The following is an 18666-nucleotide window of genomic DNA, read 5'->3' as shown; positions in this document are numbered from 1 at the left end:
GCTCAGCTGAGGCTGCAGCGCTTTTCTGGGCCAGACGAAACACACCGTCAGCAGAGAGACGAGAACACCAACTCCCAGGAGCCTCCTCTCCTCTCCTTTGTTTGATGCCCTCCAGTACTGCTCGCCCGTCTCCCCCCCAGCCTATTCCTCACTCACTCTCCAAACCTCCCCATCAGCCCTTTTCTCTCCAATCCCTCCCACCCCCTCTGCAAATGTCCCCTCTCCATCTCTGTGTCAGTTTCGTTCTATTGCCAGCCTCTGTTCAGAGCATACAATAGAATGGACTAGATGTCATGAAGTGTAATCAGAGGCAGACAGGCTCAGACGGGCAGTAGTAATTCCTCTCATCTGCTGACAGAACATCCCAAGCACCACCTGGTTTGTGGTTTAAAAAGTTACTATGGGGTAAATCCATTTGAATTCAGTCACTTTTTGACAGCACCCCATTTGATTTGAACAAAACCTTCCATTCAGAATTCCTTTAAGTTGTCAGAAAGTGACTATTAGCCAAAACATGACACCCACCCTGCATTCCAGAGAATCTGGATGGAGGGCAAAACAAATAAACATCTCAGAAGATGTCAAATAGGGCTTTAGATCAACGGTTACAAAACGTCATTTAAAAATAGGTTTGACAACCCTGCTTGTAAACTTTGAAATGATAGCAAACTCTGTTTATTTTCCAGTGATGAAGACATGGTAAGTTGGGGTGTGCAAAATGGGTCGACTTTAGAGCACCTTTATCTCGCAAATGTTTTGGCATTCAGTTCCAAAAAGCCCCTTACTTTCTGACAACTTCTTCCATTGGCAAACATGTATGGGAAAGTTGTGTTTAAATCTTTTGATTTATGATGCCGTCAAAAAATGATTGTGTGTGGCGCCTTTGAATTCAAACAAGCACAGACAACCTGTCAAACTGGTTTGGGCAAGGAGGGACACATTTCACCATCTTGACACAGACAACTCTTGCTACATCACTGCTGGAGCTGGGAATTGCCAGGGACCTCACAATATTATCACTATCCTTAAGTGCGAATACGATATGTGTTGCGATTTGATGTTCCAAACATACTGCTCATTATAAGTCTGCTAGCTAATGCTACTTAGCAACAATATATATATATGTTTTTTTACAAAACGCTACTTCCAGTCGAAGTGATATGTAACTAGGGTTGTAACGGTACACATACCGAACCGTTGTTTGTACCGAACCATTCGGTATGGGGACCTTAGTTCGGTCCACACTATCAAGGCAAATGAATACCTACAAATAACAACAAAAATAGGCTATGCCTATGCGCGCATTATAATACAAATGTTCATCTAAACTGCCGCATTTCAAACGGTACTTTTGTGACGATGTTCTGTACGATGGCGAGAGGTGGGGGCAGATAAACCAGGAGGATCCTCAATCATCGTTAAATCTCCAGTTTGGGAACATTTTGGCTTCCCAGTAGATTGCAATGGCCAGTATGTTGTGGATAGAACGTTAAAACAGTACGTCGCCATTACTCAAGTAGAGTAGCCTAGGTGTTTAAACACAATAGGTGTTTATTGCCACGGATATGCACCCATTCCCCGTGGTTGAGTGGGGGGAGGGGCTCACTACAGATGGAGGGACCTCCAGCGCTTCAGAGAGCTACTTAATAGTGACAGACCATCACATTACCCCGGAGTGGGAGATGAGAAGCATCGCGCTACAGACCTGCCCCGTTTATGAGTCACACGTATGCATATTTTTCTCTTTGTAAGAAAAACATTATAGTATAGACCTAAACAATGTCTGCGCCGTGATTATATATCGATTTCACACGCATAATGCACTTTATTTTCGTGTTTTTGATGAGTAAATCGTGTGTTTTCACAATGAGGAACACCTAAACAAAAATTAACTACAGTTACGGTTGGCATTTTATTTTCCAGCTGTACTGAAACCGAACCGTCACCCCAAAACCGCAAATAGTACCTTGGGTTTAGTGAACTGTTACACCCCTATACATGTAACTATCCCCAACCCCATCACCTCCCTCAAGAGCAGTGGTTCAGCCAACAAGGACCCGCATATACACTCTGTGCAGCAGGTGTGTGAAGAAGATAAGATCTACACCGCGATGGGGACGTGTCGACAAGGGGTAATAAGGAGGAACAGAGGTGTATTGTGACCTGGGAAGCGGGGGAGGGGGCTGACTCACAGTTTCATCTGTGGAGGACAGTGAGTGTGTGAATGAGTGAGAGAGAAAGACCGAGAGGCAGAGATGAGGACAGACTGGAACTTTATGAGTAGGACTGCCCTTTAAACAGTAGAAATAGGACCTCTAGCTGCCTCATCTGGTGACTCACACGCACCTCCAACCACGTTCTGTCGTCTAGTACAACCTGGTCCCCCCTTCCGCTCAGCGATGTATGTGGGTGTGAGAAGAAAAAGAAAAGGAGGATGACTGGCGGAGGAATATTTCTCAAGCGGGTTGCTTTATTTTGGAATAGAAGTGGACAGGAAACAGAGATGAATGTGAAGGGAATTGATGAGGACTGATGACATTTCAACACACACACACACACACACACACACACACAGAGCCAAAAGCCACTGCCCACCTGCACAAACACCTGTCCAGTTACACATGCCCTTATATGGGCAGACTCAGGACAGCAGCACAGAATTGAACTACAGTTGGAATGAGAAGGAAGGTTAATGAGGGTGAGTAGTAAGAGAGAAAGATGACTAAAAGCATAGCTCACATTGACCCAACCCAATTGAATACACCCTACACCAGCGGTATTCAACTCTAACCCTATGAGGTCTGGAGCCTGCTGGTTTTCTGAGCTAACTGATAAATTGCAAAAACCTGGTCAGGGTCTATAGACAATCACAGATTACAAAGGGAAAACCAGCCACGTCGCGGACAACGACGTCTTGCTCCTAGACAAGCTAAACACCTTCGCCTGCTTTGAGGATAACAGTGCCACCGACGCGGCCCACTCCCGAGGACCGTGGGCCCTCATTCACCATGGCCGAAACTCTCGCAAGGCTGCAGGCCCAGACAGCATCCCTAGCCACATCCTCAGAGCATGTGCAGAACAGCTGGCTGGAGTGTTTACGCAGAAGTTTAATCTCTCCCTATCCCAGTCTGTTGTCCCCACTTGCTTCAAGATGGCCACCATGATTCCTGTACCCAAGAAAGCAAAAGGTAACTGAACTAAAGTAATATTGCCCCTTAGCACTCACTTCTGTCATCATTAAGTGCTTTGAAAGGCTAGTTAAGGATCATATCACCTCTACCTTACACCCTTGGCTCAGCATTCAACACCATAGTGCCTTCCAAGGTCGGGGGCCTGGGTATGAACCTCGCCTTATGCAACTGGGTCCTGGACTTCCTGACAGGCCGCCCGCAGGTGGTGAAGGTAAGAAACACCTCCACTTAACCGATCCTCACCACAGGGACCCCACAAGGGTGCGTGCTCAGCCCACTCCTGTACTCCCATGACTGCATAGCCATGCACGCCTCCAACTCAATCAAGTTTGCAGACAACAGTAGTAGGCCTGATTAACAACAATGACAAGACAGCCTACAGGGAGGTGGTGAAGGGTGTCTCACTCACTCTCTCTGAGGGAGCATGCCCCCAATCCACATGGACGGGAACGCATTGGAGACGGTGGAAAGCATCAACTGGAAATGGTTCACACAGACAACGCAGTGAAGGCGCAACAGCGCCTCTTCAACCTCAGGATGCTGAAGAAATTTGGCTTGTTACCTAAAACACTCAAACTTTTACAGATGCACAATTCAGAGCATCCTGTAGGGCTATATCACCGCTTGGTTCGGCAACTGCACCGCCTGCAACTGCAGGGCTCTCCAGAGGGTGGTACGGTCTACCCAACGCATCACTGGGGGCACACTGCCTGCCCCCCTGGACACCTACAGCACCTGATATCCAAGGAAGGCCAAAAAGATCAACATCAACCTCCTGAGCCACGGCCTGTTCAACCTGCCATCATCCAGAAGGAGAGGTCAGTACAGGTGCATCAACACTGGGACCAAGAGACAGAAAAACAACTTCAAGGACAGACAAATAGCCATCACTAGCCGGCCACCACCCGGCATCTTAGAGGCTGCTGCCCTATATACAGTGGGGCAAAAAATATTTAGTCAGCCACCAATTGTGTAAGTTATCCCACTTAAAAATATGAGGCCTCTAATTTATCATAGGTACACTTCAACTATGACACAAAATAAGAAAATCCAGAAAATCCCATTGTAGGATTTTTCATGAATTTATTTGCAAATTATGGTGGAGATTAAGTATTTGGTCACCTACAAACAAGCAAGCTCTCACAGACCTGTAACTTATTTTAAGAGGCTCCTCTGTCCTCCACTCGTTACCTGTATTAATGGCACCTGTTTGAACTTGTTATCAGTATAAAGACACCTGTCCACAACCTCAAACAGTCACACTCCAAACTCCACTATGGCCAAGACCAAAGAGCTGTCAAAGGACACCAGAAACAAAATTGTAGACCTGCACCAGGCTGGGAAGACTGAATCTGCAATAGGTAAGCAGCTTGGTTTGAAGAAATCAACTGTGGGAGCAATTATTAGGAAATGGAAGACATGCAAGACCACTGATAATCTCCCTCGATCTGGGGCTCCACGCAAGTCTCACCCTGTGCGGTAAAAATGATCACAAGAACGGTGAGCAAAAATCCCAGAACCACACGGGGGGACCAAAGTCCACCATCAGTAACACTACGCCGCCAGGGACTCAAATCCTGCAGTGCCAGACGTGTCCCCCTGCTTAAGCCAGTACATGTCCAGGCCCATCTGAAGTTTGCTAGAGAGCATTTGGATGATCCAGAAGAAGAATGGTCAGATGAAACTAAAAATATAACTTTTTGGTAAAAACTCAACTCGTCGTGTTTGGAGGACAAAGAATGCTGAGTTGCATCCAAAGAACACCATACCTACTGTGAAGCATGGGGGTGGAAACATTATGCTTTGGGGCTGTTTTTCTGCAAAGGGACCAGGACGAATGAAGGAAAGAATGAATGGGGCCATGTATCATGAGATTTTGAGTGAAAACCTCTTTTCATCAGCAAGGGCATTGAAGATGAAACGTGGCTGGGTCTTTCAGCATGACAATGATCCCAAACACACCGCCCAGGCAACGAAGGAGTGGCTTCGTAAGAAGCATTTCAAGGTCCTGGAGTGGCCTAGCCAGTCTCCAGATCTCAACCCCATAGACAATCTTTGGAGGGAGTTGAAAGTCCATGTTGCCCAGCAACAGCCCCAAAACATCACTGCTCTAGAGGAGATCTGCATGGAGGAATGGGCCAAAATACCAGCAACAGTGTGTGAAAACCTTGCGAAGACGTTTGACCTCTGTCATTGCCAACAAAGGGTATATAACAAAGTATTGAGATCAACTTTTGTTATAGACCAAACACTTATTTTACACCATAATTTGCAAATAAATTCATTTAAAATCCAACAATGTGATTTTCTGGATTTTTTTTCTCATTTTGTCTGTCATAGTTGAAGTGTACCTATGATAAAAATATAAGGCCTGTAATTTTCAAGTGGGAGAACTTGCACAATTGTAGGCTGACTAAATACTTTTTTACCCCACTGTACATAGAATCACTGGCAATTTTAATAAAATGTTTACATACTGCTTTACTCATTTCATATGTATATACACTATTCTATTTAGTCAATGCCACGCCGACATTGCTTGTCCAAATATTTATACATTACTTAAGTCCATTCTTTTAGATTTGTGTATTGTTAGATACTACTGCACTGTCGCTACACCCGCAATAAACATCTTCTAAGTGTGTGTACGTGACCGAGTTTAGAAATCCCTGGCCATGGCCAAAACGTTCTCTCCCAGACTCATGGAGAGAACATTTGGAAAGCAACCAGTCCATCCAGTATGCATAACAATACAGCCCTAGGCTAGACCAATTATGTACCATTACGGATAATCAACCGTGAATGACGTCTGAGAAAGTTAGACGCACATATAACAACCGGTAACGGTGAGCAGTTAGCATGTCTTGAGGGTATGAAATGTGTGCGTCTCCAACAATAGACACAAGAAATGATAATTACATCAACTTTTCAAAGCGCTGGTAATGGTGTTCAGGTTTCTATCGGCTGAAGGATGTGCAGAACCATGTGAACACGAGCTCAGCAAGTATACATGAGTCTCCTGCATGCATTTGTATCTTGTGCACAATGCATCAGCTGCTCGAAATGTGAACGCACTACCAGCGCTTTGAAAAGTTTGTAATTATCCTTTCCTGTGGATAGATTGTCTCACATTCTTCACGCCAAAAGGACCAACTGCACAGACAACTGGTAAAGTACATTAAAATATCTTTATTCAACATTGTATTCTAAAAGGTCGTGAGAGTTAACTCCTACCCGGTGTAGAATTCAATGCAATGTCGGGCTTTCAGGCAAGTTGCCAGTCATTGATCTACAAGTCACTCTGCACGCAGAACAACTCCAGGCGATATCAGTAGCGGAGTCAAACTGCGAGATGCTTCACGCGCTGACCAGCGAGAGCTAGCCCTATTCCTGATCTGGCACATCTGGGCGTCACCTTCAGCATTCAAATGTTCAAAAATTGGAGTTTAACTACCGCCAGAGACAACTCTCGTCTGGCTATAGGTAGGTTACATGCTGATCGGGGCTTACATTCGATTTTTTTTTGCTTGAAACAATCTCATATATAGTAATTTTGATATGAAATGATCAACTTTACCCTGTATAACAGGACAGCAACCACTTTCGTATGGTTGAAGCAGAGAAGCTCACTTAAGAGTCCGTCAAAACGATCTAAACCATTTGTTTACGAGACATGGTGAAATCCAAGTGATATAAAATACAGTCATTGGCCATGTCATAGTTACATTTACTAGCGCCAACACGTTCTGCAAAACTACAAATGAGTTAATGGGTTTTTCATTTTGAACTGAGTCTCATTCTCAGGGGTGCCCTGATTGCAGTAATACAACAATCAAATACATGTGACACAAAACAGCAAATCAATATAAAGAAAATACAACACAAATTAAGAGATTCCTCAGCTACTAGGTTCTCACTTTTTTTTTAAATGCCAGAGCATCACCAAAACATCCAATTGTAAGGAGTTTAGTAAATTGTTCCAGCAGTGAGGTGCATTAAAAAGTAAAAGCAGATTTACCTAATTTGGTGGAGACCTGAGGAACCTCAGAGTTAACCAACACTGAACAGGTTTGGTAACTCAGGTATTTATACTTCAGCAATGAAGTTAAGTAAATTAGAAGCATGTGTTGTAGAGCTTTGCAAACAACAGTGAAGTGATCTCGGGACCTTAATGATGACCAGCCAACCTTTTGATACAGAATGCAGTGATGAGTATTAAAACAGTCACCTGTGATAAAGCCAAAGGTGCCAAGGTAGACGGTGCCAAGGTTTAAGAGTAGTGGCTACTGCATTCTGGTGTCACCAGTCGAAAACTGGAAGTAAAGTTGACTTTACAATTAAAAAAAAATATATATATATATATTTCACCTTTATTTAACCAGGTAGGCTAGTTGAGAACAAGTTCTCATTTGCAACTGCGACCTGGCCAAGATAAAGCATAGCAGTGTGAACAGACAACACAGAGTTACACATGGAGTAAACAATTAACAAGTCAATAACACAGTAGAAAAAATGGGCAGTCTATATACAATGTGTGCAAAAGGCATGAGGTAGGCGAATAATACAATTTTGCAGATTAACACTGGAGTGATAAATGATCAGATGGGCATGTACAGGTAGAGATATTGGTGTGCAAAAGAGCAGAAAAGTAAATAAATAAAAAAACAGTATGGGAATGAGGTAGGTGAAAATGGGTGGGCTATTTACCTATAGATTATGTACAGCTGCAGCGATCGGTTAGCTGCTCGGATAGCTGATGTTTGAAGTTGGTGAGGGAGATAAAAGTCTCCAACTTCAGCGATTTTTGCAATTCGTTCCAGTCACAGGCAGCAGAGTACTGGAACGAAAGGCGGCCAAATGAGGTGTTGGCTTTAGGGATGATCAGTGAGATACACCTGCTGGAGCGCGTGCTACGGATGGGTGTTGCCATCGTGACCAGTGAAATTAGATAAGGCGGAGCTTTACCTAGCATGGACTTGTAGATGACCTGGAGCCAGTGGGTCTGGCGACGAATATGTAGTGAGGGCCAGCCGACTAGAGCATACAAGTCGCAGTGGTGGGTGGTATAAGGTGCTTCAGTGACAAAACGGATGGCACTGTGATAAGACTGCATCCAGTTTGCTGAGTAGTGTTGGAAGCCATTTTGTAGATGACATCGCCGAAGTCGAGGATCGGTAGGACAGTCAGTTTTACTAGGGTAAGCTTGGCAGCGTGAGTGAAGGAGGCTTTGTTGCGGAATAGAAATTGGTTTCCTGCTGTTTAGGGAGAGGCAGGATTTCTTTCTAAAAATAGAAGCCCACTTTAAAATCTTAGCTTTTAAACTAGCTCATCAGTATTAAAAATAAAAAAAAACATTAAATCCATGTCAACCCAAATGCCCTGGTATTTATAGGCGGGAACCCGATCGATGGGAGAACCATTCAATGACTATATGTTGTCCATCTGAATTTTTTTTGTGAGAATTAGAGATCATATTTAATCTTGCCCACATTAATTACAAGTTTCAAACCAACCAGATCTTTTTAATAAAAGGCACAAAGTCAGATTGCAGTTCAAACAATGCCTGCTCTACAGTTGGGGTAATGGCATATGTAACCGTATCTGCATACAGATGATTATACATTTTAATAGTCCAATATTATTCATATAATATTAAAAGAGAACAGGTCCCAATACCGACCTTGCGGCACACCTTTCGTAATATCCAGGAAACTAGACTTCACACCATCAGACATCACCATTGCAAGACAGAACATCCCTCTTAATGCCCAATCTGAGTTGCAAAGTAGGAATGGGTGGTCTCTAGACTTTCATTCCATTCTTCACAAATCCCGGGATTTACAATATTACTGGCTTTGTGTACTAAGGGGCACCAAAGAAACCCGGGAAAAAAAACACCCATTAACAGAATGCTAACTAGATTAGCACAAGTAATAGTGAATTTGCTAGCTAAATATGCTAACTAGGGCAAACAAAGAAAACTATTTGCTAAGACAGGCAATCCAGCTCAATGTTATACATACAGGACCAGTCACAAGTTTGGACACACCTACTCATTCAAGGGTTTTTTCTTTATTTTTACTATTTTCTACATTGTAGAATAATAGTTAAGACATCACAACTATGAAATAACACATATGGAATCATGCAGTGACCAAAAAAAAAGTGTTAAACAAATCAAAATATATTTTATATTTGAGATTCTTCAAGCTGCCACCAGCCTTTGCTTTTATAACAGCTTAGCACACTCTTGGCATTCTCTCAACCAGCTTCCTGAGGTAGTCACCTGGAATGCATTTAAATTAACAGGTATTCCTTGTTAAAAGTTCATTTGTGGAATTTCTTTCCTTCTTAATGTGTTTGGGCCAATCAGTTATATTGTGACAAGTCCATATTATGGCAAGAACAGCTCAAATAAGCAAAGAGAAACGACAGTCCATCATTACTTTAAGGACATGAAGGGCAGTCAATCTGGAACACTTCAAACTTTGAATGTTTCTTGAAGTGCAGATGCATAAACCATCAAGTGCTATGAAGAAACTGGCTCTCATGAGGATCGCCACAGGAAAGGAGGACGGACAGTTACCTCTACTGCAGAGGATAAGTTCATTAGAATTAACTGCACCTCCGATAGCGGTCCAAATAAATGCTTCAGTTCAAGTAACAATCTAGAAGAAAGAAACGCACACCTAGGCGAGGCTATCAAAGTAGAAAACTTGAAAATAAAAGGAGAGCCGCACACTAGGAGCTCAGATGCAAAAACGTAATATCCAATGTTGACAGCCTAATGAAGACAGCTTGGCTGTCGAAACGTTGGATATTACAATTTTGCATCTGAGCTCCTAGAGTGTACGACTCTCCTTTATTTTCAGTAGTAACAGACAAACTGTTAAGAGGAGACTGCGTGAATTTGGCCTTCATGGTCAAATTGCTGCAGAGACCACTACTAAAGGACACCAATAAGAAGAGACTTGCCTGGGCCATTAAGAAGAGACTTGCCTGGGCCAAGAAACACAAGCAATGGACTTTGTGGGACTATCTTTGTTTTTCAACAGGACAAAACACACCTCCAGGCTGTGTAAGGACTATTTGACCAAGTAGGAGTGATGGAGTACTGTATCAGATGACCTGGACTCCACAGTCAACCAACCTCAACCTAATTGAGATGGTTTGGGTTGAGTTGGACTGCAGAGTGATGGAGAAAAAGCAGCCAACAAGTGCTCAGCATATATGGGAACTCCCAAGACTGTTGGAAAAGCATTCCTCATGAAGCTAGTTAAGATAATGCCAAGAGTGTGCCAAGCTGTCTTGGCAAAAGGTGACTACTTTAAAGAATCTCAAATCTACTTAGATTTGTTTAACACTTTTTTGGTTACCACATGATTCCATGTGTTATTTCATAGTTTTGCTGTCTTCACTATTTTTCTACAATGTAGAAAAAAAGCTCAAATAAAGAAAAACCCTTGAACGAGTAGGCGTGCCCAAACTTTTTACTGGTACTGTATATAGGTTAAAAAAAATAAGAAAGCAATTTTTTGGTGAGTTTAGACATTTACAAGTGAATGTGAACTAAAGACATTGTGCAAATGAACAACGTTTTGAACCATGCTTGTCTGAAGGAAGAACCGTACTGGGTCTGGAGCAACACTGTGTCGAGTCAATTAGGACAACTGGCCTGCCATGCTCAGAGAAGACGGAGGAGCTGACTGCCGTAAACGGAGAGGAGAAAAAGAACGCAAGGAAATCACAAAGGCAGTGGCAGCTGTATAGATAACTCATCCAGAAGGGGTTTGACTTCTCAAACACATCAGGAAGCTAAAACAATGATGCCCCGTCACCTTATTAATTCAGCTACTTAGACAACAAGCAAGTTAAACTTGACACGTTAACACACAATTCTTCATTTTTCACACAGGAAAAGATAAAACGCATCATAAATATCTTGCTGTGTTTTGCAAACAAAGATCTAAAATGCTTCTTATTGTAATTTCTGCTCGACAGCAGACATGTTGTGCTTCGGTGTCACTACTCCACTCGGATTAGAATTTTACTAAAAAGGCATTCTATCAGCAGACAACTGATGTAGCTACCCCCCTCCTACTTTTCTCTAGTAAAATGCGAGAATAAAGGGAATGTAGCTGCCTACTGGCCTTGCATCATTTTGAAAAAATACCTTGCTTTGTCATTGTAAACTCCCTTGTGTGGCTGCCAGCCAAACAGCGTTGCACCTCTTTTGTCATCGATGACAATAAAGCTATTTTCTGCCAAAATGTGTTGCACTAATGTATTTTATGTGAAAGAAAACTATAGTTGCACGTTCCTGATCACTATTGAAGCCCCAAAATGTTATCTTACCCCTGCTCCCTCTTTCTCCCGTTGTGCTATTTACTTAAACACGTGACTGACTCAACTGTTCGGGGGAACTACCGTAAGCATCTTAATGTAAAATATTGTGACAGGTGAAATTAAGAATGCAATCTGTTTTACCTCCTAACATATTGCACAAGTTGACTGGAGGTATTTACTTAAAAAGTAGATGAAGTTTCACACAAAAAGTGTAAAACATTTTGTTCCAATGGAACTGACAGCATAGAAAAACAATTGTAGTTATCAAGCCAAAAAATAAATAAATATTAGTGTTTTAGCTCGACCGCCCGCTGCCTCAAATGCCCTCCCGGACCACACGAAGGAACCACAGACTCTGGGCTCCTTTAAAAACAGGCCCAAAGACCTCTCTTTAGGAAGGATTTATGTTGATAGCCGTGTGCTCCTTGGTGTGCTACCGTGTTGTGTCAGCTGAGTTCTGTCAGTTACCCTGTCTAGTTGTGCCCATTTTTACAACTTGGTTATTTTATGCACCGTGATCATTCGCTATAAATTAAAAGTACTTTACAAAAGTAAATCATCTTCAATAGAACTCACTGTATCCGGTCTGACAGATAATTCTCAAACCACATGCAAGAAGCCTACTTAATTGCTAACCAATTTTACCCCCCAAAAAAGGCTGCATTGAGCCTGTAAATTACAGTTTTTAAAATCACTGTGCCGAGTTAAGAGTAACTGGCCCTAAAAAGCAACTAATCCCTATAAAACGGCCCGTGGCATTGATGAGTCAGAAACGCCAATTATAGTGTCAAAATTGTGTAAATAGGATAGTTTTGGTCATCAAGTCAGTCTGATCTAAAACTAAGTGAGTCACGAGAAAATAAAACAAATATTGGTTTGGATTACAATTATGTCAACAACTCAAGCCTCCTTTTGCCAAGATCCACATTCAAATCGCCCCCTCCCACTTCGCTTCCCTTCCCTTCATTCAAATGGGGCTCCATTGTTTCGTCGCCCCCAACGCGTTCAAAGGATCACGGCCATTTGAGACTGAAAAGCCCTATACGGATTGACCACGCCATTGCACGCTTCCGGCAAGATGCCTTCCCAACAACGGACCCTATCATGCAGAATAGGTGGTCGGAGTTCGTTTAGTCCCCAGTGGTGGAGAGAATGCTGGTAGCTAGACCATAGACCGCTGGTTACGTGTATTTTAATCATCATCAATAGCATAGCTGACGTTATCCGAGTTGTATCGAGGTAGGCTTTGACTTGGAAACACGGTAACGTTTCAAAAGGCGGCAAATTATTTGTAGGAAAACCTTTAGTCATGATTGTGATGTTTCCAGATTGACTTTAGATGCAGTATAACTTCAGCCATCTAACTACGATTTATGGGACCTCCATATTTTAGCTAGCCAACATTAGCATTGCTACCTATATTTGACAAACTTTGCTAGGAAACTAATGGCAATATTGCCATCTCTAAAGTAAATTTTAACAACATAGCAAAATGGTTTCCTACTTATTATTTGCCTACTTTGGCAATGTCAACGTATTTCCATGCCACTAACTTAATGTAATTTAGACGAAACAGTCACATTACCCTTCGAGGTGCGACTCATGTCTAGGGCATAAATAAATATTGGATGCAGCATTGGTGGTACAAGCTAATGTCTGACTACAACAGTGTACTAACTAGCAGCAACTAACTCAAACCAACCCAGGGCCATAGCAAAACATGTCACAGCTGGTTGCATAGTGCAACCGCGGGCACCAAACTGAATCAAATCCAATCTGGAGCCAGTCTGTCTGCATCTGTAACGGATAGAGTTAGCTTCCAAACGACATTACGCTATTGCTCGAGCTGTGTTTATAATTGAGGGATGATGACCATCATTGACCCTATTTCTCGGCATTCCTGCACAGTTGGGTGCCAGACTGATCCCCTGTTATGAACGGATGCCGGAACCTACCAGAAGGAGCATAACATGCCCAGCAATGTGATCGCAATGGTTTAGCGACCTCCAAAAATCATTTATCCACTTGCCATTTTCCACAGCTCGTCAGCAAGATTTCAGAATAAGTGTCATGAGACAAGTACACTTGTGACACCTCCTCCGTTGATGCCTTCATGATGCCTCTGATATTGACCTGTGTAACTGCAATGATTACACAGACGGCTACAGCTACAACAAGTAGTGTGTGTTAAATGTGAAAATGGAATATTCAATTTCTATGAATGGAACAGTCAGCCACATGTATCCAGCCAGAAACAAATCACCTGTACAGTGGGAACAGCTTTCACAGGGTCATCCTTTGTACAAATACAGAAGGTAACCCACTTCATTACTTTGATTACCAATTGTAAAACAATATGTAAACTGACATTTTGTTGGTTATTTTCTATTTCTTCGATACATATGTCCAGCGGTCATCATTTCACTTCACATTTGAGGATTTCTGAAGTGAAATTGAAAGCTGAACACAGCGATCAGGTTGGTTGCACCAGGCTAATCATTACCGCCATTGATAATGTAATCAGTGCGCTCTCTGTGTGTGTGACCGACCAGTATATTTAATGAGGGGCCAGGAGCTGATCTATGCTGCTATTCCCATCATCACCACCTCTTGCCTGCTCACCAACGGTCATCGATGGAGGAGAAACAGGCTAAGTCTGACTTGTTCAAACTTCAACATAGTATAGGTTTGTCAGATATCACCTATCCTGGCATTGATAATAGAACAGTGACTAAGTGTTCACAGATTCAGGAGAGACCTGGAACTCGACACATCCTCAACGAGACTATTATTAATAATACGGTACGGCACAAATGTCCAGTAATCACAACACCCTTTTCATTCCATGTGTTACTGACAAACTCCGGCTAAAGCATCTCCAGTCCATCTGTAGAAGTGGGCAGACGGCAGCCTCAGTCGTTTGACCATAACTGGGGAGGTTTTATCTGACCTGTTTAAACTTCAAAGACAGCTGCAGGGGCAAGACAGCTGCAGGCAAGGTTCTGACAGACGGGTGTGTCTTGGTGGCAACAGACAAAAAACACATCAAAACCCCCCCAAGCCAACTCACATTTGGCTTCTGTCATGGCCACCAGCATTTCCTGAAGAGCAAGCCAAAAAAAAATGAGGCCAAATCAGTTCTCCTTTAATGTGAGTTAATGTCTAGTGGTTAATTGTATATCCAATAGGCTATGCGTTTGTAGATCGACTGAGGTGACTGAAGCTACAGGAACCAATGTGATCGTGTCGGTTTATGCGGTTCTCCATGTAGCATTTTACAGTTTTTAAATTGTATAGAAGTGCAGTAAATGAGCTTAAATCCTAACATTCCTTGGTTGGGTGGGGGGACCCCACTAAAACTCAGACCATGGCTACCACTGCATTCAATTCTTCAAGTAAAGAGTCAGATATTTTAGCCTTGAAGCCTATCGGAAGTCAGCTGCGAGTTTCGGTGAACAATGAAAACATGTCTGACCCCCCTTTTCCCTTCACAGGCCCTTCCTGAAAAACAGGATGTTATGGATACTCCATTAGGGATGAGTGAGGACAAGGCTACAGCACCACACTGTATGGTAAACCACAAGAACCCATTTTGTTTTGTTCTATGAGGTATAGTTTTTCCCTTGCTCGCTCACTGCCACATCTTCCAGTCACTGTTCTTTCACTTCCATTTATGCTTTTGAGGCTTCCACCTTCAACCCCTAACCTGGCTCACACAAGTGTTGAGGAAGTTAACTAAATCTATAAAACCCATAAGACGAAGGAAAATATAATGCAACCGCAACAGCCAACCATTACTTCGACCACGTTATGATGTCATCATCTCCAGGTCAGCAGACACTAAAGCCGAGTGCATTGTGCCAGGTTCAAAACAACGGTCAAATCATGACACAAGTGATCTTCAGGTCGGAGCTCTAGAAAGAAGACAGAATTGCCCCCCCCCCAAGTTCCCAGTTGTTTGAACGCAGTGTTAGGGTCAATGACACAGAATATCTGTGCGCTCGTACACCACAAGTCATATCGTCCTGTCTGATTCTGCAGCAGTCAGTCAGTGTGACTCACCCTAGTCTGGAGAAGAGAGCTTCCCTTTCAAGCATCAGCACGCTGTACCACAGGAGGTTGGTGGCACCATAATTGGGGAGAACGGGCTCGTGGTAAAGGCTGGAGCGGAATCACTGACAGCAGTTTTTCCATGCGTTTGATGTTTGATTCCAGCCATTACTATGAGCCATTGTCCCCTCCTCAGCCTCCACTGGGCTGTACACACCATCTGAAACAATACAGCCCTATGTGATGTTTAAAACTGTCTTCTCTACTGTACTATTTCAGGAAGTGACCAGGAACAAAGAGTGATTGAGCGGTGGGACATTATAAGAAAACAATACACGTCTGTGCCCGTCTGTAATTTGCACCTGTGTTTGCCAATAAGTCAGGGTAAGGTCATTTGTGTTGGTTTAATTGAGCATGGCTGGTAATGAGATCGGGGCATTAGACTGCTAATCCACTTACCTCCCAAAATCACTGTGCAGTGTACATACACAAACTAAACCTCCCAAAAACACTGCAGTGTACATACAAACTTAGCCTGAGGCACAGCTTAACTACCCACCTCACCTGGACAGACAAACGCAACATGTAGCAGATCAACAATCTCAGTACCTTCACATCAACTAAAACTGTTTGTTAGTGTACACACAGCCACTGAGGTAAACTCCAGACACACACACAAACACAGAAGCCCTGTTTATCACAGGGTTAGAGGCAGCACCTGTTTCACCTGCACTGCATCACAGTGAAGCTCTCAAGGAGATCCCTTGTTGACTGACTGTACAGGCCAAGGAACACCTGCACCCCACACACAGGCGACAGATACCCAGAATTACAGCCAACCTCCCATCACGTGAACAATCAACAAACAGTGACTTAACTGGCTTCCTCGGCTAGATATTAAATACAAATGCCAATATTTACAGTCCAGTAGCAGATTGAATCCTTCTTATTCAAGCCACATGTCGACATTTAACCCCACCCAACCTTTTCCCTAACAAAACAAGTTCACTCAGGACCCACCCAACAGGTTAGTTGACAGGGAAAAAGCTTCAACATTGCAGATTGATGGAAGTCACAATCTATGTAATTATCTGCATCATTTCCAATCCCCCATACATGTATATTGACTTTTCTACTGTGTTATCGACTTGTTAATTGTTTACTCCAGGTGTAACTCTGTTGTCTGTTCACACTGCTATGCTTTATCTTGGCCAGGTCGCAGTTGCAAATGAGAACTTGTTCTCAACTAGCCTACCTGGTTAAATAAAGGTGAAATAAATAAAATACATACTCACACATACATACACTCTGTCTAACTGGTTATTGCAAAAAAAAAAAAAAAAAGTCATTACCAACACTTCGAATTAAAAATGATAGAGGGAGAACTTGTTCTTATCTTTCACACGGGGAGAAAACTTGGAAAACTCAACCAGCAATACCCTTACCTGTGTCAGGTGTGGTCAGCACTGTATGCTTGTTGGTCCCCTCGCTTGAAATAGACCCGTTGTCACCACCCTTCAGGTACTAAAGACAAACACAGAAGCTACCAGTTAATGAGCAAAAGTGTCAATGAAGCATGTAATTAGCTGGCTGAGTGAAACAGTTCAGTCTTGCAGAGTGGCTCGTCAAACAAATGAGTTGCCCTGGAAGCACAAGCCAAAAAAGAAACCTGTACAAAAAAAAAAAAAACACTAAAATCTGGTGTTCGGCCACGTGAGAAAATCTGGACACTGAGTGAGAATTCTACTGTTTGACAATGGTGCTTTCTTTATAAATCATGATATTTTGACGAAGTGAATTAAATTGAAATACGTTTGCATAAATATTAGGAATTTTTCTGCCATTGTAATCCTTAGGCGGCACGCCCAGGTGTTTTTTGGGTTCGCTTAAGCCCAAACCGCCTAGGTTTTTCTTTTTTGGGGGAGTTTAAGTCCAAACAGTGGAAAAAAATACACATTTGAAGGCTGCGCCAATGTCTGCCCGCGCTCATTGACACACCCCCTGCCACGCCCACCACCTAAGCCCCTTTTTGATCCAGAAATAAAAACATCAATATGTTCCTTAAAATTTTTCTGAATGTATCAGTGGGGCCAGAACAGAAGATGACAACCACTTTCAGCTCTCTCCTGAAAATACTGCTTTCACATTCTACCTTTTTGGAATGTCGTTTTCTCCAATCATAAGCGAGGCGACTATCAACTCGAGAGGTATACAAGTTGATTGACGTCCGGAAAGAGGTTGTGGGGCAAGCACAAAAATCGCCTGAGTGAGAAGGTAAGCATGCTTTCACCTATATTGTTTGAACATGTACACTAGGACCAGGATGATACCAGAATCACGATACTCAGTATTGTGGCAAGTTTTTAAAAAAAACAAAAAACAGATTTAACTGTTTTTAGCAAGTATTCTAGGTAGCCATGTAGTTGAGGGGGAAGAGAGAGGAATGTTGCTTGGCACCTGTCCCTCATATGTGTGTCTCTCTCACACACACACACACACACACACACACACACACGAGAAAGTAAAGAGAGTAGGGGGAGAGAGGTAAACTAGTAGGCAGGGAGGGATTAGGAGAAAGGGAGAAATGAGACTACTGGCTGATAAATGCCCTCAGCAAGCACTGCCAGGCTGCAGTGCACATAAACTAAATTACAGAGGCTCATTCTGTTTTTGGTTGTTCGATATTAACAGGCCTTTATGCTCCCCATGTTTACAGATATCTTGTTCATCTGGGTGGCCTCGTCCCACCCCTTCTTTTGACCAATTCATCTGTTATACTGTAAGTACACACACGCAGTTGTCCAAGTCTAGGTGAGGTAGGGGTAAAAAGTGGGACAGATATCAAGGTAATGTGAGCCCATGATCATTATGTTCAGAGGTTAAACTCATCTACATTGGAACCATCAAATGTCATCTCACACACTTTATTGGTTGTGTGACATTAGATGCTGATTCTGTTTTGTTTAATCTTCTCCCCCTGTTTAAAGGGACATTTCAAAACAAGGTCAGCTTCATATTCATCTCTAGCACCAGCCTAACATCAACACGTGAAAAGTTTGAGTTACTATGTTTTGTAGTA

General features: G+C 42.8%; 2 protein-coding genes across 13 annotated transcripts in view; one reads left to right on the top strand and one right to left on the bottom strand.

Moving 5' to 3' along the window:
- The window catches only part of LOC118363516 (catenin delta-1-like), a 32232-nt gene that overhangs the window by 11178 nt on the left and 2388 nt on the right, over positions 1–18666 (bottom strand). For 5 of the 11 annotated variants that reach the window (XM_035744443.2, XM_035744451.2, XM_035744450.2 and 2 more), the window contains exon 2: positions 17033–17111. The gene's annotated coding sequence lies outside the window, so the exon portion shown is untranslated. Of the gene's footprint in view, positions 1–7419; positions 7505–17032; positions 17131–18666 lie in introns of all 11 variants that reach the window. The other 6 variants (XM_035744445.2, XM_035744449.2, XM_035744453.2 and 3 more) reach the window with 3 other exon arrangements.
- The window catches only part of LOC118363971 (equilibrative nucleobase transporter 1-like), a 46369-nt gene continuing 44881 nt past the window's right edge, over positions 17179–18666 (top strand). The window contains exons 1-2 of one of the 2 annotated variants that reach the window (XM_052488396.1): positions 17179–17861; positions 18304–18366. The gene's annotated coding sequence lies outside the window, so the exon portion shown is untranslated. Of the gene's footprint in view, positions 17862–18145; positions 18367–18666 lie in introns of those variants that run through there. The other variant, XM_052488400.1, reaches the window with a different exon arrangement.

The sequence above is a fragment of the Oncorhynchus keta genome, chromosome 30 (genome assembly GCF_023373465.1).
Source record: "Oncorhynchus keta strain PuntledgeMale-10-30-2019 chromosome 30, Oket_V2, whole genome shotgun sequence".
NCBI classification, from domain to species: Eukaryota; Metazoa; Chordata; class Actinopteri; order Salmoniformes; family Salmonidae; genus Oncorhynchus; species Oncorhynchus keta.
The sequence above is the reverse complement of the archived record's forward strand: the minus strand, read 5'-3'. Positions and strand labels throughout refer to the sequence as shown.